Here is a 25,354-nt window from a genome sequence, read left to right as displayed (position 1 = left end):
CTGCAGTACAACAAATGTTCAGCATACAAATTAAGTTATCAATATCGTGATACAACAACAACAACAACTACTACTACTACTACTACTACTAATAATAATAATAATAATAATAATAATAATAATAATAATAATAATAATAATAATAATAATAATAAGAAGAAGAAGAAGAAGAAGAAGAAGAAGAAGAAGAAACTCCTTAATGCTATACAGCACAGCTTTGGCATATTTACGTAAGGTTCATAAGATAGACCATTTAAAGCGCGTGACTTGCGCCGTGCAACCGACAGGGGCATCCTGAATTTCTGCTGAAGTTATCTGTCGTTCACAGCGGTAAACGTCGGCCACCGAGAGACACGGCAAGCCGTCAAGGTAGAGACTGAAGTCTGCGATTATCTCCGCCCCGCCACTCTCTCCGAACAACCGACCAAGTTACTGGCGAAAGGCCTCACGCAACTGACTGGAATTTTGGGGGTTTTTTGTGGTGTTTGAATGCATTGGTGAATTTGGTTGTGGTAGTGGTGGTTATGGGGATGGTAGATTTGGTGTTGTTTTTTATGTGCCTGTGTTCGATGTGTTGATGGTTTCCGTGTTCTCGCGTGTTGATGTAGGTTCTTTTGTTTTCTGTTTCCTTTGCCTTTTGAGTTTTTATTTTGTGGGGTTCTTCCTCATCTTCACTACGAGATGAGTAGAGGATAGTGTCTATATAGTCTGTGTCGGGGTGTGTGAGTGTTTCTATGATGGTGTGAGTGTGCTTCTGTTGGTATAAGCTTTGGAAAGTGTGAGAGGGGTGCTGGTTTCACAGATACCCTGGCTTGTTTTTCCCATTGTATGGGGTTCACGTGCTTCTGTTGTTGTTGGGGGTGTGCTGTAGGCTGCAGGCGTGGCGCGTGCTTCACCACTTTTAGGAGATGAACGATCTCAGGTGGTTCGTGGCCACACAGGTGTCACATCTGGGCTTCCTGTGATTTACGATGACACGTAGTTGTACTCCGCTGGGCAGCTGGATAACGTCCAGGAATTTCACGGTATTTTACGGTTTCATACGGATAGATATATCCAAGTTGATCCCACACCAGTTCTACCCTTACTGCTCCTTTTTACCTCCAGGTGTGACTATGGGTCCTGCACCGCACAGGCAACGATCCACCAGACGTTTACACCTGGTGACACACCGTTTACTCTAATTCCCGTCGTTCTATTCGAGAGGTATGTGGGACACAGTATCCACTCTTCAGTCCATTGAGCTGGCACTGCGCGTCTTCGTGAGAGGTTATCACATTTAAGAGAACATCAATGCTGGAAAACTGCCCCCCCCCTCTCTGTATGCGATCCACATCAATTACAATATCACTGAGGGCCTTCTTGACATGACTGATGGAAGCTATTTCGGAACACCTACTTTCCTGTGATGCGCATTTAAAATATGCTGTATTTTTAATTTTTGCCTCTATTATTTCGGGAGCTACGAGCACTGATGCCTTACCCTCTTCAACTTTGATGATGTCTTTTGTTTTTGAAAGTTCTGGAATGTTGTCCATGAGAAGGAGAGTGAACACTTCTTTCTTTGTATTTGCTACATCAGAAAACCTCTTGCCGTTGTTTTTGTTGTTGATATCGTCGACGTTGCTGTTGTTACTGCTGCTGCTGCTTCTTCTTCTATTGGTGTTGATCCTGATGGTGGTGGAGTAGTGGCCACTCCCAAAGTTGTCACTCTCCACACCGCCATCACCGCCTTCAATTGTAGTATTATTTTTCCCGCTAAAATCTATTGTGCGCTGAATTGCGTTGTTGTTGCTGCTGCTGCTGCACCTACTAATACCAATACTACTACTACTACTGCAGTCGCCACTGTTTCCGCCACTGCTGCTGCTGTCACTTCCTCCAGCGCTGCTGCCGCCGCCGCCTCCGCTGCCGTCGCTGCTGCGCTGGTGTCGAGAGGGACAGTTTTTTCCTCATGTAAAAAACACAATCTTGCAAGAGCAAGACTATGTTATGGCTGCAAACCTGAAGGCATCGTGGTAAATGATCATGCCAAGATTTTATGGTAGCTTGCAGAACAATGTGACCATGAAAGTGAACACCACCAACTCGGTATTGTGGGGATTAATGAAGTAAACAAATACCGTTTGATGCTAGATGCGGTTTGTTCAGCTGATAAGATGTTTCTGACAAAGAATTGAAAAGGGCTAAGAGATACGAACTACCAGCATGAGAGAGAAAACATTTGGGAAATGAAAGCGGTTGATGTGGTCCCAGTTGTAGTCGGAGTGTTCGGAAATGTGAGCGGCAGAACTGAAAACTTCTTTTTAAAATGGGAACAACGTCATGGTGGACCGCTTACGGAAATCAGCTTTCCTTGGGACTGCTTAACAATTAATGTTGAAACCCCAGTTCTTTAAATATGCTTCCCAACCATATTACATAACCAGCAACAAATACTGTGTGACAAGTGGAATAATAATGGTTTCTAATTTGACAGAGGGCCAGCAGTTTTTGATTACAGTTTTGGATTACATCAATCGTAGTATTTGAATGGTACCTACTTTTTCAAAGCCGAACGTTGAAAAGCAGAGTCAACCTCGACAGAATTTGAAATCGGAATATAAAGCTCCATAAGAAATGCCGATAGACATTTTTTTCTGAAGTTCTATTGATTCTGCTAGCTCACCACCTTAATAATAATAATTCATTCAAATTTTTGCACAATGTCAGCAATTTTGAGGAAACGGAGCCCGTAAAATGCCTTAACAACAGTACTTGAGCGGTATTCATTTCATTGCCCCGATTAAAGGTAAATTCGGCCTCGGTTGTATTTGCACTTAAAACGTAATGAGTAGGTAAAGTTGCTAGTCATTTTGTCCAACGCTCTAATGATTCTCCTGGAAAACCGTAATGTAGGATTCGAATTGCATAAATAGCATTATCATTCTTGCTTCCAATTTCATATTTTTCTACTTTTCAGTGAAGTATCACAACGAATCAATATATACTGGATTCCAACTTGTCATATTTCTTTATATTTTGGTATATTGTTAGTGTAAGGAATATATATATAATCGATAATAGATATTCATGTAGAAGTGATATAATCGATGCTATTTGATTTTCCTGCACAACCGAAAACCGAACAGCAACATAACAGGGTTTAAAATATATACATCAATGGGAGTTGTGGAACCTATAATCTTGTTTTGTCGCCTGAGAATCCGTTAATCTATTAATAAATCTACATTCCAACAAAGGGGCCTCTACCTCTTCATTGTACCTGCTAGATATAACACCCACAACACTCACTTTGTACGGTATTAAACATGAAGTACACAAGGGCTAATGTAAACCACGAGACACTCTATCGGAGAATATATGAAGACATTGTCACGGCTGGATTGCTTTTTGATATGCGTTTTCACCATGAGAAGCAAGAGTAACATCTTTTTCCTTTGATCCATTTAAATTAATCACGAAATTCAGTTTCCTTTTACAATTTAAAATCGGTGAAATGAGTTTCGCTATCGGTGATCTGAGAAATATAATTGACATATAACAATTGACATATCCGTGATATGATGTTTCTTCAATCGACAAAAGGAAATGACTAGTATAAAATGATCGAAACAATAATATTGAAAATATATAGTCATATTATTGAGATTTGAATTACGAATGTGCTGGGACAGGACGAAATGCTTTGAACCTTCATTGCTACAAGACAAAAGAGAAGAATTTTGACAATAATATTTAACATTATCATTGCCATCCAACGTGTCCATAGAACAATTTTCGAACACTATTCGTCTCCTTGTCGGTTCATCGATTTCTTTTGTATTTCTTTCATATCTTAAAAACTACTGGTAAAAAATATATGTAATGATTTTTTATCAATGTTTATTAAAAGGAAAATATGTTTTTTGTGCCTTTGGTTTTTCGGTCTTTTTTTAACCAGTTATTTGAATATTAAATACGCACTGAAGCTGTATTCAATATCACATTTTATGAAGGGGCTACGAAATATTAAAATCGAAATTTGTTGCAAGAAAAGCGAAATGGAAAACAAGAACCTCCATACACGATGGAATATAACTGGAAAATGTATTGTAGATATTCGTCAATATAATAGTAAGTAATCTTTTACAAGTTTCCGCCAATTGAATGGGGACATGCTGGGATACCATAAAATACATTAAACTAGATATGTAGAGAAGGAAATTCCTTTCGTTTCTAGTAATTAAATTTTATATCAGATAACATGCATTTATCAATTGCATATAAAAGTCTCTGAGAGCGTATGAAAGACTCAATTGCATATGAAAGACTCTGAGGGACTCTTTGCACATTGTAAAGACATCTAAGCGTATTGTAAGGGTTGTGCTTAAACACAAGGAGGTAACCAATACTCCACTGTCAGTTGAGTATGTGATAGAAATTATACCATTATCAAATTGTTTGAAAGCATTTCGTTCTGTCCCACCACGTTCGTAATTTAAATCTCACCAATATGACTATATATTTTCAATATTGCAGTGTCGATAATTTTATAATTAGTCATTTCTCTTTGTCGGTTGAATAAACATCATATCACGCATATAATTGATACTGTGGTCTGAAAAGATAAATCAATAAACCTTCTGGGAGTGATGCTGCGACAGAAACGATCAATACGTAAAAATAAATCTATTATTTTATTAGGCATCGTTTTTCTAATAAAGGGTTTAAAAGCCTATAGTTCTGAATTTGCCTTTTACTACTAATGAGATAATAAATTATGGTGCATACTCATGTAAATATTCAGACACAAGTAAGTAAAACTCTTATGTAAAACATTTTAAACGTAATATATCATTACTCAACCTGTAAAAATCTACGACCGAGGTCAGCTTTGCCTTTCGTCTTTCTAAAGGTCGATAAAATTATGCTCTAGACAAGTACTGGCATCGATGCTAATGACTTACGCCTTCCTCTCAAAACTGTTGACTTTGTGCCTAAATCAGAAGCAAATATTACTCTAACTGCTGATTACTGTGTAACTTTGAGAGATTATTCTTTTAAACAATCTATTTAGATAGAAAACTTTAAGATTTAGGGAAAAATCAGATCAGATACTGCCAGGAAAGAAATAAAGAGTAAAATCTAGCAAATAAAGAAAGCGTATTGTACTTTAATGGTAGAAATTCCTATAAATGCATAAAATATTCATAATTACATAAACTGTTGTTTTAATAATGCTAATGTGTATCAAAAGCAATAGGAACATGGAGATGAAACCAAAGATTTAGTTATTATTGAGAGAACAGCAAATTGAAGTTGAATTTGTCCTCGATGTTAATTTAAGCGAAATGAATTTTAAAACATAAAAAAATATTATAATTGTTAATAAATTGAGAAACCTGAGGAATTATGAAAACATTGGAATACTTAAATTCGACCTTTTTATAGCAAATGGTGAATTGATACATAACGAGTCTGAGGTAGTATATTCAGCTGACGATGATAATGCAGAGAAAATAACATCAGCACCACGGTAAAAAATTAGTGTATTTCATTAACATGTAGCGCAAATTTCAATCCTGATTGTAAACCTTAAAAAACGGAGGAGCTTTGTGAGATTCATATAAAGTATGTGAAGACGAGAGTATAAGCTGTTTCTAGAAATTTATGGATTATAACCGTAACCATAACGTATATTCAATACAATGGAGGAAACACTACCCAGAACAGACAAAAAATATCTCATAGCAAGACAACGGACTTAATGCATAAGCACAATACTTTATTCTAAAAGTAAAATGTGACACAGACTTTAAGATTATAGAAGATCGCCTGTGTTGCAGTTTAGCGTGGGTAAAGCAGTTGAGATCATGACGTTTTAATAATAATTATTATAATAATATACAGAAATAAGTTTATTTCTCAAACGCGTGATAATGCTATAAAGAGCGTGATGAGGATAACTTATCCATATAACGCATAAAAATACGTTGCCGGCCAGCCATGAGACTCGAACTCACATCTCTGTGATTACATGTCAAGTGTTTTACCATTAAACCAAACAGCCCAGCTACGAATTCTTCTGCAATTTTAGAACTTATAAATTTAGCTTCATACGACGCTAACATTAAATAATAATAATAATAATAATAATAATAATAATAATAATAATATAGTGCATTGTTATACCATTCAAAACTTTTTATTCTTTACAAACAATATACAATGCTTCAAGCGAATTCCAATACTCTCCTATACATATATATATATATATATAGAGAGAGAGAGAGAGAGGATCCACAAAAAAAGACGAAGACAGGTGGTGTAGACAACAAACAGATGTATTAGTTTAACGCTCGAGAGGTGAAAAAGTATTTAACGTTTCGAGCCTACGCTCTTCCACAGAAAGGAACACAGAAAGAAACAAGGAGTGAAAATAAAGAATGTGTAGTGGCTAGTGATCTATCATGGCGAATGCCGCTCAGAAGGTTCACACAGGAGAGCTAGGAAGAAGGGGAGATAATAAAGTAGTGGTGATCCGAAAAGGAAGGTGCGTGTGTATAGGAGAGTATGTATGTGCGTGTGGAAGCCGGATGGTGACCTTGACGCTTGCGTGTGTGCATGTGTAGGTGTGACGATTTGGGGCTGGGAAGTGGTCAGTGCTAGTGTGTGCGTGGTGGTGTATGGTGTGATGTCGTGTTGTGTGGCATAGTGGTGTATGATGTAGTAGTGAGTTTTGTTGGTGTTGGGAGGTAGGGGAGGCGAGAGTGGGGAAAGAAAGGGTGGGGGGGTGTTAGGCTGAGGGTGGGGTACAGATGTTGTATGTGAGTAGGCAGAGGGTGGGAGTAGAGGGGATATGTGGGAGGGGGTGTAAGGGATGGGGTGGAGTTGGAGGGGAAATTAGGGAAGGTGGGGTTGGAATGTGTAGGGTTGGGGTAGGGGTACGAGGGAGGGGTGACGATGAAGGGGGAAGGAGAATGTGGGTATTATTGTAGTTTCAAATTTTGGCACAAGTATGTATGTATGATTTGTAGGATGTGTATATGTTGAAACTATTCAATGAATAAATTCCAACATTTTCTACACGAGCAGAGATATCTAGATAGAAAACGGTTTATGCAGTATATGTGTTGAAATTAACCTACGTATTGTATTTTAATTAATACATGTAAAGTAGAAAAAAATAAACCATTTATTATGTGAGTGAAATAAGTTAGTGTGTTCATCATAATAAAATGTAAGTTAATTACGTAATTATTAAATCGTAGATAAGTTTAGACATGTTTAATTTTCGTCTTTGTTAAAAGGATTTATCCGCAGAGTAATTGTTTTAGTTACAACACACTGCTTCAGAACAAATAATTTAGTAAACAGTGCAGATCACAAAAATAAATTATATGAATATAAACAAATAGGCACAAATCGAAATCTGTTGAAATGATTTCTTTTATTGTTTTTCCTTACACAGAAATATAAAAGGCTTTTGTTGTATTCTTTTGAACAATAGAAATATTGCATTATCTATTTCTCAATATCAAATACACTGCAATTTTTTTTTTAGAACATACTTCTACGCTCAAAACATTTCCAAAACTTCGTTATCTAAAATAATGTATTGGCAATATTTTTCTCCTCTTTTAATACCATTAATGCTCCAGGTGACTAAAACAGTTTAGCAACAAAAATCATTTTATATCTTCAGAATGTCAACGTCATACACTTTCTTTCGTAATATATGCAGGTCATAAGGCGGCGAGATGGCAGAAGCGCTAACGCGCCGGGCGAAATGCTTAGCAGTATTTCGTTTGTCATTATATTCTGAGTTCAAATTCCGCCGAGGTCGACTTTGCCTTTCGGAGTCGATAAATGAATTACCAGTTTCGTACTAGGGTCGATCTAACGGCTGGCCCCCTCTCTCAAATTTCAGGCCATGTACCTAGAATAGAAAAGAATAAAGCAAAAGTTTTTAGGCGACGCGCTGGCAGAAACGTTAGCACGCCGGGCGAAATTCTTACCGATATTTTGTCTGTCGTTACATTCTGAGTTCAAATTCTGCCGGTGTCGACTTTGTCTTTTATCCTTTCTGGGTCGATAAATTAAGTACCAGTTACGCACTGGGGTTGGATGTAATCGACTTAATCCCTTTGTCTGTCCTTGTTTGTCCCCTCTATGTTTAGCCCCTTGTGGGCAATAAAGAAATAAGAAACGTTAGCATACCGAGCGAAATTCTTAGCGATATTTCGTCTGTCGTTACATTCTGAGTTCAAATTCCGCCGAGGTCGACTTTGCCTTTCATCTTTTCAGGGTCATGAATTAACTACCAGTTGCGTTATGGGGTCAATCTAATCGACTGGCCCCACTCCCCCAAAATTTCGGCCATTGTGCCCAGAATAGAATATATTATCGATATTAGGCCTAAATTAACTTCATTGCTTCACTGAGCATCTTTTTTCGTGATAGCGACAAAAATATTTGGAACCAGGACGTTACCAAGATGTGGTGAAAACTTCGTCTAGTCTTCCCCTCATTGTAATAGTGTAAATACCTTAAACCTTACCCTACATCTTTTGGGTTAATAACTGTCCTTGCAGTAAGTCAGGGCTGTCATTATCTTACTTTTTTTTTATCTCTTTACATATTATCACTATCTATTCTTATCCTATGCTTTTAAAGCTTTATATTTTCCTTTTAACCTCCTCCCTTCTGACATCGTAATCTAATTCGTCCGCTTCCTTTATACGTGATATCTTTCTACGTCACACTTTTACCTTATTTTCCAGTAAAAAAGTAGAATTTTTCAGACAAAATTTACTGCAAAAAACACGTTCACCCTCCAGAAATCGTTGGAGGTGGTGTAATCTAAGAGAGTGCCTGCGCATTAGAAGCCACAGCATACCTAGTCCGCCACTGAGAGCATAATGGCAGCAGACCGACCGCCTGACCATTGGAACGCGTCCCTTCCACAAGAATTTAAATAAGAGACTCTCCAGCCTGGTTAAGCAGTAACTGGGATAAGGCATACCGGTCAGGCGATAAATATTAACGGAGGCGACGTAAGCATTCGCCACCTCTGCCCGACCTTTCATGGAAAGCGTTCTTTCAACCTGACAACACTGTTCGCCATCTCGTCCCAGTTCTTATCAATCGAGAGTTTGGGATGGAACCAGATCCCAAGCACTTCAACTGGTCCGTCGGTCCAATGTCCGACGAAGCCATCAGATAGCATCGTCCTGTCTGTCCATGAGGCCAACCGCAAACCAACCGATTTGTCGGCCTTGATTTTAGCCCCTGCAACCGACTCATATTCCTTTAGGATGGTGCCAACCACTTCGGAGGCGTCCGACACCATGATGGTGACATCGTCCGCGTATGCTGAGATAATAATCATCATAATAATAATAATAATAATACAGGACCTGAAATTTTGAGGGAAGGAGCAACTCCATTACATCGACCCCAGTACTCAACTAGTACTTAGTTTATCGACCCCGAAAGAATGAAATGCAAAGTCGACCGCGGCGGAATTTGAACTCAGAATGTAGTGACCCGCGAAATACCGCTAAGCACTTTGTCCGGCGTGCTAATAACTCTGCGAGTTCACCGCCTTTAATAATAATAATAATCCTTTCTCCTGTAAGCACAGGGCCTGAAATTTTGGGGGAGGAGATGTGTCGATTACGTCAACCCCAGTTTTCAACTGGAACTTATTTTATCGCCCCCAAAAGAATCAATGGTATAGTCGACCTCGGCGAAATTTTTTCTCAGAACGTAGCGACCGATAAAATACCGCTAAGCATTTCGTCCAGTACGTTTATCAATCTACGAACTTACCGCCTTTCATAATAATAATAATAATAATAATAATAATAATAATAATAATAATAATAATGATAATAATTATAATTATAATTATAATTATAATAATGATGCTGGTGATTTCATTTATTAGCCGTAAGGGCCGAAGATACGGAAGACAATATGGAAGGACGAATATATTAGAAGAGTAGGCGCGGGACTGCTACAATATTCGAATTTATATGATGTTCATCATGTTTTAAATAACATTTCCGCCGATCATTTTGTTATTGTATCTATAAAAGTTCATAACGTTTGTATTAGAGCTCATATTTTGACTTCTTTATATACGCAAACCCGCGAAGAGAAATATTACGATTTCCGCCTCAGTTAATAGCGTTAAGAAATTATTTTCGTGCTATGTCTAATAGCTATCGAGCTGTTAAAGTAATTATGATTTCGTATTTCTAGCTGTTTGCCGTCAATGTTACATCAATGAATCGGTTGAGAAAAAATACTTTCAGAAAATCTTAGTTAAACTTTTATGAGAATTTCAATGTAACACTAGTTAAAAAAAAGTATCAAAAGAAAAAAAAAATATCTCATATGTCAATAAAAATTACACATACACATAAGCAGTTATAAATTCAGAAAACATAAAATCAAACAAAAACTCGATAAAAATTCAATTTAAGAAATGCAATAACAATTGCTTAACATAATCTCTCTCTCTCACTTCTTTTCTTACTCTATGTCTCTCTCTGCCTGTCTTTGTTCTTCAATATCTGTTTCTTTCGTCCATCTTTCTTTTCATTTGAGTTATCACGTGAAAGTATGAGTCTTTTAATATACATATAAGCATATATATACATATTTATGTATATGTGTACATATGTCACTCAATTTCTTTCTTTCTTTCTTTCTTTCTTTCTCTGTGTGTGTGTGTATATATATATACACAGAGAGAGAGCGAGAGAGAGAGAGAGAGAGAGAGAGATGGATGAAAACAGTTTGATTCAAATTCATTGGTACTCTTAAGTTTCAAGCGTGATGCTAGTCGTCAGCCATTTTGAATTTGAACGACAGTAGTTGATTGTTATTACCGTAAGGAGGGCTGCGATTAATTAAAGGTCACGTGGTGTCGTGGTTTGATGTTAGTATATTGATAACATACACATGCATGCGCACACGTGCACATATACACGCATATACATATGTGCGTCAAAGCGCGCACACGTGCTTGCCTGTACAGACGTTCGTGTGCGCACCCATGTACAGAAGCACACACTCGCATTAATATACACATGCATGCAAAACTATATGAGCGCGCCTGCGCACTCATGTATGGAACTATATACTTGCACATGCCACCCCTTCCCACTTCCCTCTCCCAAAATCTGACCGATTTCTAATCGACACGTGCTCTATTTCTTGTCATCCACGTGCTCAATTTCCTGTTCGCCATACGGTATTTTACAACTAAATGTCTCCCATATACAAAACATAAAACCACGACATCACGTGACTTTCTTCAACCAATCGCACCCCACCTTATGGTAATGATAATCAACCTCCGTCATTCAAATTCAAAATGACTGACAACTAGCATCACGCTTGAAAGCCAGGAGTACCATCAGATTTGAATCAAACTGTTTTGATCCATACAAATAACTCCCAATAAATTGGTTGACTGTCCTTCTATCATTTGCCTACTCACTCTCATATATATCTATATATATATATATATCTATATATCTGTTACAGTCTGTCGGACGAAGGCCTTGATGAATGCCACAAGGTATGAAAATACGTATTCGCCTGTATATATATAATTCGTTATATGGAACACTCAATATTTCATATATTCAATAAGACATTCAAAGCTTCATTTCATTGTACCATCTATTATTATATTATATATTATATATTCCATATTCCATATCCCACATTTTACAAGAATATAAATAAAACATAAAATACAGAATTGGAACTCTTTTGAATAAAATAATATATTCCTCTATACACGATCATACAAAACCCTTTTTTGCATTTACTTTTCCTCATATATATATATATATATATATATATATATATAGATAGATAGATAGATAGATAGATAGATAGATAGATAGATAGATAGAGAGAGAGAGAGAGAGAGACTGACAGACAGACATATATATATATATATCTATGTATGTATATATAAATATATATATATATATAGATAGATAGATAGATAGATAGATAGATAGATAGATAGATAGATAGATAGATAGATAGATAGATAGATAGATAGATAGATAAATACATACATATATTCATATAAGTAGATGTTTCTACTATCTCATACTATTATTATATTATGAACCTTGGGTATGAAAGTATTCTTCCTGGATACCTGCAATATGAAGAATATTATCTTAGCTGAAATCATATTGGATTGTATCTAAAGACTCTGCATATATAAATATAGGTGTTCATTCCCCTTTTTTAAAATTTAGATATAAATACATTTATATACATATATCTACATGTGTATGTATATATATACATGTGTGTGTGTGTGTGCACGCACACATACACACACACACACACACAAGCATATATATATATACATATATATATATATATTTGTTTTGTCTTTTTGCATTAGCATAATTCAAGTAAAAAAACGGGTGTTTACAATCTGTGAAATCATGAAGAAACTGACAAAAATTTGGTTTAATTATTTTAGGAAACAGTTATAAATATTGGAATGTTTGACAACTGTTAAAATGCATTTATGCACACATGCATGAAGCTCCGGTATGTCCGATGATATAACAGGAACTTAGGGAGAAATTTCTGAAATATATTCCACAGCAAGGTAATATTTATTGTCTCCAAATTGCATATACCGTTCATAACGAATCTATTATTTTCATACTGCGTTTGGTATTAAGTGAACACATAAGGGCAGACAGAAATTTATTCAGGCAGACAAAGGTCACGCTGATACGAAAAGAAGCACAGAAATACATATAAGCAAATATACATGCTAATTATATATAGATAGATATTTATATATGTCTACAATATACATATATTTCTGTGTGTGTTTGCATTACAATGTAAAGATATATATATATATATATATATATATATATATATATATATATATATATATATATATATATATATACACACACATATATATATATATTATATATATATATATTTATGTATGTATGTATTTATGTATGTATGTATGTGTGTGTATGTGTGTATGTATGTGTGTATGAATATAAGCATATGTGTGTGTGTGTATGTGCGTGTATGTATGCATGTATATAAGCATACATTGTAAGTACCTATTATATTATGGCATTTGCCATCTAACTTATTACGTATATACAAGTGTGTCTATGTATGGAGATGCATGTATTCACATACGTTTATTGTGATGTGTGTGTGTGTGTATTTGCGTATGCGTGTGTTTGTGTAAAAGTCTCTTTGAATTGAATGTATTTGGACGTTAATATATGTCTTCAGTTCTTGGATAAATCGTGATATTTTCAGGATATACATAATCATTTCTATTGAAAGAGGAAATCGAGTTAGCTTAAATGTTCAAAGAAAAATCTTTGTGATTAAAATGAATTATATTTTTAAGTGACGGAAACAAATCTCACGGAATGTAAGTAATTACTGCAAGTTTTTAAATAATGTTTTCTGCATTTAAATTTACACTCTCGTTTATCAAGCTACTTATGAAAGAGACAGGAGTTCAACAGTTGTTGGTTCGTATTTCATTAATTCTTGCCCCTAAGTATGCGTGAATCAGCAAATATTTTCTCGTCACGTCCTTGAACATAACTCGATATATTAAAGTGAAGTTGTCACGCATTTGTAACACATTGAAATATTCTAAAATGTGCTAAAGAGAGTCCATTAACTTACACTTGTCTGTTTTCAGGTAATCAAAACGAAGGAACGACTTCAATGCTATCAATCATAAAATGGGGAATATTATTAATCTCAACATTGCTTAAATCTGCCAAAACTAAGAGAAACTGTAGATTTATATTTCAAACCTTAATGACTTCATTAGATATATGAGTGTAGAGACACACAATTTTCATTAGATATATACAGACACATACAGACACACACAAACACAGGTATAAATACAGATACAGGCAGACACTTCTACACACTCTTTTTTGTCATTGAACAGCATTTATACTTGAGCATCGCCTTTTAGGATTAGTTGAGAAAATTGATTTCGTCATTTGCATAGTCTGGTACTTATGCAATCAGTTTTTGTCAAATCTCGATGGGCCTCCCGTGCCGAAAATCGCGGCCCGCCGGCAAGGAAGTCCCTTAGTGGCTCCCCACGGCCGCGGCACCGCTCTCCCCGAACAACCGGGTGAAATGGTGATGAAAAGTCTTCCGCCTCTCCTCCTGTCCTTCGGTCATACGACCCTGCTCATCAATTAAAGACTTTATAGAGGCTTCTCTGCCTCTACGACTCTCCACAGACGAGCCCATCCAACAACTTTAACGCCCTTTCTCTCCACTGCACGTAACTTAGGTCTGACTCTACACCCTTCGTGTTTGGCTTTGACGTGGCGGAACAAGACCGCCATCGCCGCCGTCACTCTAGATGCAGAGCCAGATTGCATGCCCTCATCTAATTCCTTAACTAATTTATCTTCTTTTCTAGTCTTTTATAAACATAGCTGTTTATAACAGACTCTGAACGAATGGCTCGTTTGAGGACGCGCCACCATCTATTACTGATGATGGTGCCACATAATGTCCTCTGAAATAATTCCTTAATCCGGGCCCGGAAGGCTTTACAAGTCAAAACAGACTTGTTTAGCTTCCAGTACCCTGGTCCTTGTATATGGCACTTACCTAAGTACTCTTTACACTCACAAATTTGCGATCCGTGTAAGGGACGCAATAGTATCCTTATCTGTATTTCAACTAATAGTATCCTTATCGCTATTTCTAATGAATATTCTATCTAGATAAGACCTGTGTGAACCGTCGTTATTAGACCTCGTCCACTGTGGAAGGAGCGGTTCATCCAGCCTATAACGGTCCAGTAATTCATAGGTTGTTAGTAGCCTTTTGAGACCAGAATTTCCCCTTCTATTTGCCGAGCCAACACTATCCACTCGTGCATCTAGGATAGTGTTAAACTCTCCTATTAAAACAAGAGTCTTAGACGTTACTAGGAAATTCCCCAAGTCATGAAAAAAGCCACCTTGCCTACACTCGTTCGGATCGTAGTCAGCTACTAACATGAAAACTGCTTACTTACAAGTGTCACGTCCAGGACGACCAGCCTACCTTCTGGGTCCAGAAAGGCTGTACTGTCCAGAAAGGTTGTACTTACCTGTAGGTGCAAACATTTTGTGAACAAAACCACCATTCCCGCGCTTCCGCGGTGACTAGAAGTAAATTTCTCATAGTTACATAGAAGAGGCTGGAACGTATGTGGATCATTTAATTTGTACTCAATTACCACACATATATCCAAATCTAGAGACCTGGGGTCGTTCAGGAGACAAATTTGCTTCCATCTCGACCCCAAGCCACGTGCATTTATACACCCTACTTTAATCTCCATGGAAGAATTTAAAACAGCAAAAGAAATTTACATTTTTATGTTTTGTGGAGGGGCTGTACTAATTTCGGCAGTCTCGATTAGTCAACAGATCCACTCCTATTTTATTGCAAGACAGCGCCAGACCACACATCGCAAAAATGACGTTGGTGAAATTACAGCATCTGAAGTTGGAAGTTCTCCATCGTCCAACACACGCACCTGATCTTGTCCTCACTGACTACCATTAGTTCCAGAATTTGGATAACATTTTGATAGGAAGAAATTTAATTCCGACGATGCCGTAAAACAGGTCTTCCAAGATTTTATTGAGTCTAGATTGCCAGGCTTTTGCAGTTCCAGGCGGGACAACCTACCGCTGAAAAGGCAAAAAGTGTATTGAAAATACGGGTGCGTACTTTGATGAATAAAACTATTCTTTGTATTTATAAAACATTCGCAATTTTTTTTCTTTTCTACAAATTTCGTACTTGATGACCTAATCTTTACACTGCATTATATGTAATTCGTAGCATCTGCTGTTTTTTTGTGGTGGATCAGTGATATTATGCTTAAGATCTGCTAAATTCGTTTGTTGGCTCGTCCTATCGAGCGTGCTTCTCAGAGGTATCACAAAGAACTAGAATTAGCAACCGGATATACATCTTATTTAGTTTTAAAACGAAAGATACTGTAGACGATTTCAAATTAAATAAACAAAAATTCGGTATTGGTTTAATTGGGAAGTTGAAATCGTACATCTTCCCACGTATGCATAAGTAATGACATTACCAGCGCCAAGTAAACAAAGGAAGCAAGAGCAATATTTATATAAACTGGAACGTGGTGTCCATATCCGAATGCAATTCTGGGCTATGGAGGAAACCTATGCTGATGCGTATTATATACAGTTGATTAATTTGTACTATATTCCATGTCCATAAAACGGTTGCATTGTATCAGATATATATTTATATATAAGATATGGAAAATACTTTATGCATTTAATAAAATCTCGTAAGTGTTATAACCAATGTAACTTTTCCCTTTCACGTACGATATATGATATAAATGCAATAAAGTGAAAGGAAACGTGACGTAGAGAGATATAAAATAAACATATATATATATATATATATATATATGTATATATATATATATATATATATATATATATATATATATATATATATATATATATATATATATATATATATATATATATATATATATATATATATATATATACATATATATATATATATCTACTGAACTATAACTAAGTAATAGATTCAATAAAGTATACAAATAATAAATAATACAAAATATAAAGAAGGAAAAAATAAGTTTACAAACTTCAAATTCATCTTTTGAAAAATGCGATTTTAAGAACTAGTAATAGATTATTTAGGAATCACATTAATGATAAACTATTTCACAATAAATATGTAATTCTTTTTATCAATAAAAATTCATTTTCAAGTGGTATACAAAAAAATGATCCATTCGGACAGTTGTTGTTACACCGTCATACTTCCAGTATATAACGAATTTCACTTTATTTTGTGTAAAGTGAGTTATTGTATTAAACGTCATAGTGTGAAATCCAGTATGGAAAAATGTATTGTATAAAATACATTATATACTACATTATATATATTTGTGTATGTGCACGCGTGCGTGCGTACATATAGATACATATATGTATACATACATATATATATGTATATATATGTACACACACACACACACACACACACACATATATATATATATATGTATATATATATATATATATATATATATATATATATATATATATATAGGCGAAAGATAGATTCAGTAGGTGTAGTATGAAACTAGATGGTCACCTGCATGTCGTATCATGTAAATTATTAGAAATGTACTATGTTTGTGGCCCAGGCCCTTCTACATATTGCATATAGTATTATTATCTCCTACATGAAACAACAGCAACACTGTAGAATCCGATGTGAATTAGCAACCATCTCCTAAATAATTGTGTCCTGTGCATGAAGTGTTTGCGTCTCATGCTCTGTCACATTAACAGTTAATGAAATGTAAATAGTAATATATAAGAATAATATAGACAGGACTACTCGAAATATAATATAATGAAAAGAAAATAATGACTCAAGAGTGATAGATATAGTAGTATATTTATATAAATTAATATATGGTCTTTGGGAAAAAATACATTTATATCGTAATACATCATCAGAAACCAATGGATCACAATATCGAATTCGTTCGCTTCAGGACATACAAAATCATGAGCTAGGGCCGCTGATCTGTCAGATATTGAGTTAAATTATAACTAGATGAAATATTTGTGGTTGGTGCCGAGTAATGTTTGACGCTATTTAACTTAACTCACTTAAGGTCAGTCCGCTGTAAACGGGTATTTGGACAAGCGAAGTTTATTCACCCTGCACTCGGCTAGAACTGCGGCATTATAATGATTATTTTGATTGCAGGGACGAGTTCTAATGTTGATATTGCTATCGTTTCGGAATTATAAACACTATTAACATCCCCATTAGAAGAGGAATTTTCGAAGGAGTCCCTCTTTCCTTTCGTCTACTTAGCATTGGCGCTTTAACTGACATGGTAAACAGAACTTGACATGGATACAACTATTACCATAAAACAACAAACCTGCTTTTGTATATGGGTGATTTAAAGTTGTACACTGCAACTGACAGCCAACTGGAAACTCTTCTACAGAGGATACACGGATCTACCAATGAAATCAATATGAGATGTAAAATATGTGCCAGAGATGTTGAAATGAAAAACTTAAGAACAAGAATATCGTACTAAATCATTGAAATAAGAGTACCAGATCAAACCCAGACTAACACACATTTAAAGATCAATGAACCGGATACAAATGAAAGAAAATAAGAGAAGAATCTTATAAACAGATTAGAATAAGGCATAAAACAACTAATTGCAAGTAAGAAAACGTAATAGGCATGAATATTCTCGCTATATCAATTATAATATTCATAACAGGACAATAAATGAGTTAACAGGAAAACCAGCATGATAATTACTTTATTTAGTATACCACACACGATAATTGAAACAGACAGATTATACAATTCGAAGATTTGAAGGTGGTGGTAGAGGCCTGATACGACTAGAAATCTACTTTAAAATATCCAGTAGAAGACTGCAAAAATATGTAATTCAGAAGCAGAGAAACTTATACAAACAGTTACTGAATATTCTTAAAACAATGAAAAAATATTATATGTCTCCACTGCAACCAAAAGATAGAGTTAACTTTTCAATTGTTTATAATCTTCTGTGAATCCTGAAAAGAATACGACCACCTGAAGCTAACATACCTACATAGACACAGCTAATTATAAATTTCAACATGTATGAAGAAATTATGAACAATAACATATTTCAAAATGTAATGAATAAAATTTGTTATATCTTCTATCAAAACAAAATCTACAACTTAATCATCATTCAACAGTGCTCCAGCTACCCATAGAAAAATGAAACTTACCACAGATTAGATAAAGCCAAAATGTTCACAGATGTTCTACAGCCTGTTCAAAATTAATCAATCCAATCTTTGAAAACAGAGTCAATATTATTCCTATAACGGAATATGTATGTGGTCTACAGAAAAATATTGAACAAGGTTTCAGCTTATTGTAAGATTTTCTTTATCACAAGGTGACACGAAGGTAAAGGTTTGTATATACATATATATATATATATATACACACATACACTCACATATATATATGTATACGTGTATATATATATATATATATATATATATATACACACACGTATACATATATATATATATGAGTGTATGTGTGTTTGAGTGTGCGTGTGTGTGTGTTTGTGTGTGTTTATGCATGTATATATATATAACCCGTCCTTAAGGTAAGATCAACAAGAAGTATTCTACTCAGCGAGAGATATCATTTAATGAACACAGTATAAAGATGCGATCTTCTAATAATTTCTTGGTATTGAGAAACTTGCCTATTAGGAAACGACTATCTTTATACTGTGTTGTTCAAATGGCGACTATCAGAATGATGTAGACGCCTCTGATGAGAACCAAATACGGTTCGAAAATCGATTAAGGCTGCTCATCATTTTTTCAGTCCGCAGAGAAATGACTAAAATTTGTCCCGTTTCTAATTATACCATATATATATATATATATATATATATATATACACGGATTGAAGGCACGACTGATCTCGATTACTAGGACCGCCTTAAAGCTTTGAAACTTTACTCTCTCCAGCGCCGCCGCGACTGGTACGTCAATTGTACGATGGCGAGAATATACCGCCAGCATTGCCCAAACGACCTGAACATTAGTTTCAAGGTTCATCCAAGGCTGGGACCACGGGTCATAGTCCCCTGCCCAATTTAGGATCACAACGTATATGTACTTGCGGCCCAATTTCTTTTCCTCAACAGACCCTGCTCTGTTCAATATTGTCCCTAAACTGATCAAAGAGGAAAAGGATCCCATCACTTTTAAACGGAGTCTGGAAAGATGTCTTCAAAGAATACCAGATAAGCCACCCATACATGGATACAACTCACTCAACAAGAACTCACTACTTGAATGGACCATAAAAAAAAACCTTGACTTAAAAAGGATTCAGATAATCCTATCAGGTGGTGCTATTAAGTTAGACATGTCCTGGACCAATCTTTGGTCGAAACATATCTAAGATTTATCTAAGTTTTATATATATATACGTAGGAAAAAAGATGTATAATAACATGGAGGCATTTGTACTCGAATACACAAACTAATACTCATTGTTTCGTATAACATTTCGTCAGTCATGTCAGTTGCACATTTTGATATTATTCGTTTTGATTGGCTCGTTCGTCATTAATTAAAAGTTGAATGTGCCTCTGTTTAAACAAATTCATAATAAATTCTAGTCTCGCATCAGTTTTACGTCTCGCGAGTTGTCAATTTTATATTGTTATTTTGAATCTTGAAATTTATATACATAATAGTCCTATATACATGCACACTTATCTGCACAGACACACACACGTGTGTGTGTGTGTGTCTGTTTGTGTGCGTGCGTGCGTGTGTGTGTGAATTCTTTTATTCTCTTATTTGTTTTAGTCATTTGACTGAGGCCATGCTGTAGCACCGTCTTTAGTCGAACAAATCGAGCCAAGGACTTCTTCCTTGTATGACTAGTACTCATTCTATCGGTCTCCTTTGCCGAAACGCTAAGTTACGGGGAGGTAAACACACTAACATCGGTTGACAAGCAATGGTTGGGGTGACAAACACAGATACACAAATACACACACATGTGTATATATATATATATATATATATATATATATATATATATATATATATATATATATATATATATATATATATATATATGTATATATATATATACATACGAGGGTTTCCGTCTACCAAATCCACTCACAAGACTTTGGTCGGCCCGAGCCTATAGCAGAAGACACTTGCCGAATGTGCCGCGCAGTGGGACTAAACCCGGTACCACGTGGTTGGTAGGGAAGCTACTTATTTCTTTATTGCCCACAAGGGGCTAAATATAGAGGGGACAAACAAGGACAGACAAAGGGATTAAGTCGATTACATCAACTCCAGTGCGTAACTGGTAGTTAATTTATCGACTCCGAAAGGATGAAAGGCTAAGTTGACCTCGGCGGAATTTGAACTCAGAACGTAACGGCAGACGAAATACCGCTAAGCCTTTCGCCCGGCGTGTTAACGTTTCTTCCAGTAGGGAAGCTACTTACCATACAGTCACTCCTACACCTATATATATATATATATATATATATATATATATATATATATATATATATATATATATATATATATATATATATATAGAGAGAGAGAGAGAGAGAGAGAGAGAGAGAGAGAGAGAGAGAGAGAGAGAGAGAGATAAACATACACACATGATCGTACAGCCAGACATTCATACATTCAAGAATATAAACATAAATACGTACATTCTGATAGACATGCATGCATGCATACATACCTCAAATTTCCAATATTCTGAAGAAATTATGCAATATATTCTCGACCATGCCGATGATATAAACAATAGGTATTTCTATATCGATAATTTTATAATGGAATTACCAAATTGTCGTCCAATGAATGCCGATGGAGAAATATCCCTACATATGATAATCGAAGTAAAATTGTTGCATTTTGTACTGTATATTGCTTTTAATATATTCAACACATGTTCGTAGCTTCAAAATATTCTGTTTGGCAAATATTAATTTATCTCGCAAATATGAAATTATTATTATTATTGGTAATTCAGACGATGATGCACATAATAACTGCTTCCAACTTAATATAAATATTAAGCAGAATACCGGTTTACTATAATATTAAACAGAGCCAACTGCGTAAACACTAATTTCAAGAATATGGAAATTTCATATGAACATTGTGCGTGTTGTATTTGTTATAAATACTGCTACATGTGGGAGGCGCAATGGCCCAGTGGTTAGAGCAGCGGACTCGCGGTCATAGGATCGCGGTTTCGATTCTCAGACCGGGTGTTGTGAGTGTTTATTGAGCGAAAACACCTAAAGCTCCACGAGGCTCCGGCAGGGGATGGTGGCGAACCCTCCTGTACTCTTTCACCACAACTTTCTCTCACTCTTACTTCCTGAATCTGCTGTGCCTGTAATTCAAAGGGTCAGCCTTGTCACAATGTGTCACGCTGAATATCCCCGAGAACTACGTTAAGGGTACACGTGTCTGTGGAGTGCTCAGCCACTTGCATGTTAATTTCACGAGCAGGCTGTTCCGTTGATCGGATCAACTGGAACCCTCGACGTCATAAGCGACAGAATGCCAACAACACTGCTACATGTTTTCTTTCCCATAAATTCTTCTCAATAGGGAAGCTTTAATGTTCTTCCTGCATGCCAAAGTATGTCGTCATTTACCATATAGTGTCTAAACGTGGAACTGCATTAACATGGAGTCGTTTTCATTTTAGTTAGCGGCAGGGCTGGGGCCATTCGCATAGTTCTGTTACTATTTTTGCATTTTTTTTTTTCTGAAAATAATCTGCGCCACAATTCAGAACTACATAATGGCACATACACAAACACAAAATATATATACACACACGAGCACACGCGCGCACGCACACAAACGCACGCGCACACACACACACACACACACACACACACACACACACACACACACACGCACACAAGTGAGTGAGTTAACAAATGACTGAATGTAGCAGTCAACACATTTGGAGGATAGAAGTTATACTTATAGCATCATTGAGCTTATCAGATATTTGGAGCAAGAATGGAGAATTCGAAAGAAATGCTATGTGTTTATGCCTCTGTTGGTCAACACGAGTCACAAAGTATATATGCTGAGACCAGCTATCCTTTCCCTGTGTATACAAATCATGTGCTGCTGTTCACACACACACACACACACACACACACACACACACTCACACATCACACACGCACGCACACACCACACACACGCACGCGAATGTGTGTATATATGTATGTGTGTATCTATATATATATATATATATATATAAATTAACAGAATGAGATAAGAATCGAAGGCTGTGAAAGATTTCAGAACATTTATAAAGAGAAGGTCTTACAGCTGTTTCCGGGATATTTTATATAACCCTTCATCGGAGACGGTGTGAGAATATGGTTAAGCAATAGTTATTCTAGATAAGATATGAAATAGAGAGTGAAGTGTAGGAATGAAAACAGACGTGAGATATGCAGGGATATTGCATCTGTAGTTCCATTATCTATGCAGAATGGTATACATATAAGATTCCAGTATTTTGTGAATAAGTTCGAATAGTATTTAAAATTGGTCATTCCAAGCATAGAGTTTGTAAATGATGCTATTGACTCAAGGTTTTGTTTTTTTAAGTAACTTATATAATTATAATTATAATTGAGGGTACCAAAGAGGCAAAACCATGCCAGAAATAGTAGTCAAAGCCGACTCTAAAACCACATCATATATTCAAGTAGCCCAGGTGAAAAGACAACCAAACAAAGAAATTTGCGAAAAACTTAATGATTAATTCCAGATCAACGATTTCTTGCTTAGTAATAAAATACTTCGCTTTCATCAGTGGAAATATACCAAGATTAAGGATAATTACGAATACATATACATACAACATACGAATACTTACATATATGCACGTATACATACATGTAGATGCACTAATATACCAGACTAATTAATCTGTCCGCCTGACACCATGTGCTATAAGGTCACAAATATCACCGTAGTGAATATGATAACAGGGAGCGAATATAGATAACGACTATATCAAATTGCCAGCATGAAACAACCGTATAGGTAATAATTATTATAAATATATGATAATATAAATATATAATTATAATTGAGAGCAACGAAGAGGCACCACCATACAAGAAACAACAGTCAAAACTGACTCTAAAACCACATCATGTATTCATACATCCATGTTGGTCACTTTATACGATCGTTATAGTAGGTAATGGTCTTATCCAATTTATACATAAATATACATTCACTCCTTGTCCTCATATTCACTACGTTGGTATTTTTGACCATACAGCACATGTTGTATGTATATGTATTTGTAATTATGTACTAATTTTGGTATATTTCCACAGGTGAAGGCGAAGCATCTTATTACTAAGCCAGAAAACGTCGATCTGGAGTTAATCAGTAATTTTTAGCTAATTTCTTTGTTCGTTTATCTTTTCACCTGTGATACATGAATACATGATGTGGTTTTGAGGTCAGGTTTGACTTCTATTTCTCGTATGATGTTGCCTCTTTGGTACCCTCAAATATAATTATATTTATATTATTATAGATCTATAATAATTATTACCTATACGGTTTGTTCCATGCTGGCCACTTGATATGATCGTTATATTAAATAATGGTCTTATCCACGTTATATATATATATATATATATATATATATCGGTCTACATTTTCGAACGTATCGTTCTTTTGCTTCTCGCAGAATTTTTAATTCGAAAGCGATGCTTCTGCTATTTCTAGCAGATACAGTGATCATGTACAGATTTCTTCGACTGCTTCGTTAACATTTCCATTGACGGTAAGTGTTGTAAGCAGTTGCTTCTGAAACAATCTAATAGCCGAATATTAGCGTTCACTCCTTTAGAACCGTTAAATACGTCTGTACTAAGGCAATGTGCCTGGGTACGGAGTAAATTTAATATAGAACACTATTCTATCATTTTAACATTTGATAACAAAAATGTTTCTTATATCTAGTTACACAATATCTACTAATCTTCAAATATTACAATCTAGTATTCACAGAATTGGATGTAACGTTTTCAGAGCACTGTTCTCTTATCTCTTTTATTAAGTTTTCCACCAATACTTGATATGTAAAAGAAAAAAAATGTAGATTTTGAAAATAAAATGAAATTCAGTCTTGAAATTAGGAATACTTTATCAACTCTCCGAATAAAATAATAGTTTGGAGACAACTAGAAGTGTTTATGTTTATCAACGGTGTTCTAAATAGGATTGTCATACCGGATAATTGTTCTGTTATCGAATTTGTAAATTGCTCCAACGTTATAATCCGAGATAAACATAAACTATACAAATATATATACTCGGACTAATTATTATTTATTATATCTCTGGGCATATGTTTCTTATCTTTCCTATAAATTTCGTTTACATTTTTATGAGCATTACCAATAAATGTAAATCGCTGTATACAACATCACTTAGGCCAATTGTAAATAAGAACATTTCATGTACATATATACTTTCTATGGTTTTTTTCTCCAATAAAACCCTCGAAATACAATTTTAGAGTGCCTTTCAAGAAACCGAAAGATTTCCAAATAATCTATTTCGTAGTT

At 35.5% G+C, this 25,354-nt stretch overlaps 1 long non-coding RNA gene across 1 annotated transcript in view; it reads right to left on the bottom strand.

Moving 5' to 3' along the window:
- Positions 1-7,413: 7,413 nt before the first annotated feature.
- LOC128248845 (uncharacterized) overlaps positions 7,414-25,354 on the bottom strand; it is a 98,919-nt gene continuing 80,978 nt past the window's right edge. Inside the window, exons 2-5 of the long non-coding RNA XR_008264965.2 lie at positions 18,056-18,137; positions 15,432-15,755; positions 12,093-12,178; positions 7,414-7,921 (exon numbers count right to left, since the gene is read on the bottom strand). This is a non-coding gene — a long non-coding RNA (uncharacterized LOC128248845). The remainder of the gene's footprint in view (positions 7,922-12,092; positions 12,179-15,431; positions 15,756-18,055; positions 18,138-25,354) is intronic.

The sequence above is a fragment of the Octopus bimaculoides genome, chromosome 10 (genome assembly GCF_046866305.1).
Source record: "Octopus bimaculoides isolate indiv1 chromosome 10, ASM4686630v1, whole genome shotgun sequence".
Classification (NCBI taxonomy): Eukaryota; Metazoa; Mollusca; class Cephalopoda; order Octopoda; family Octopodidae; genus Octopus; species Octopus bimaculoides.
This window is presented reverse-complemented; position numbering and strand designations above follow the sequence as displayed.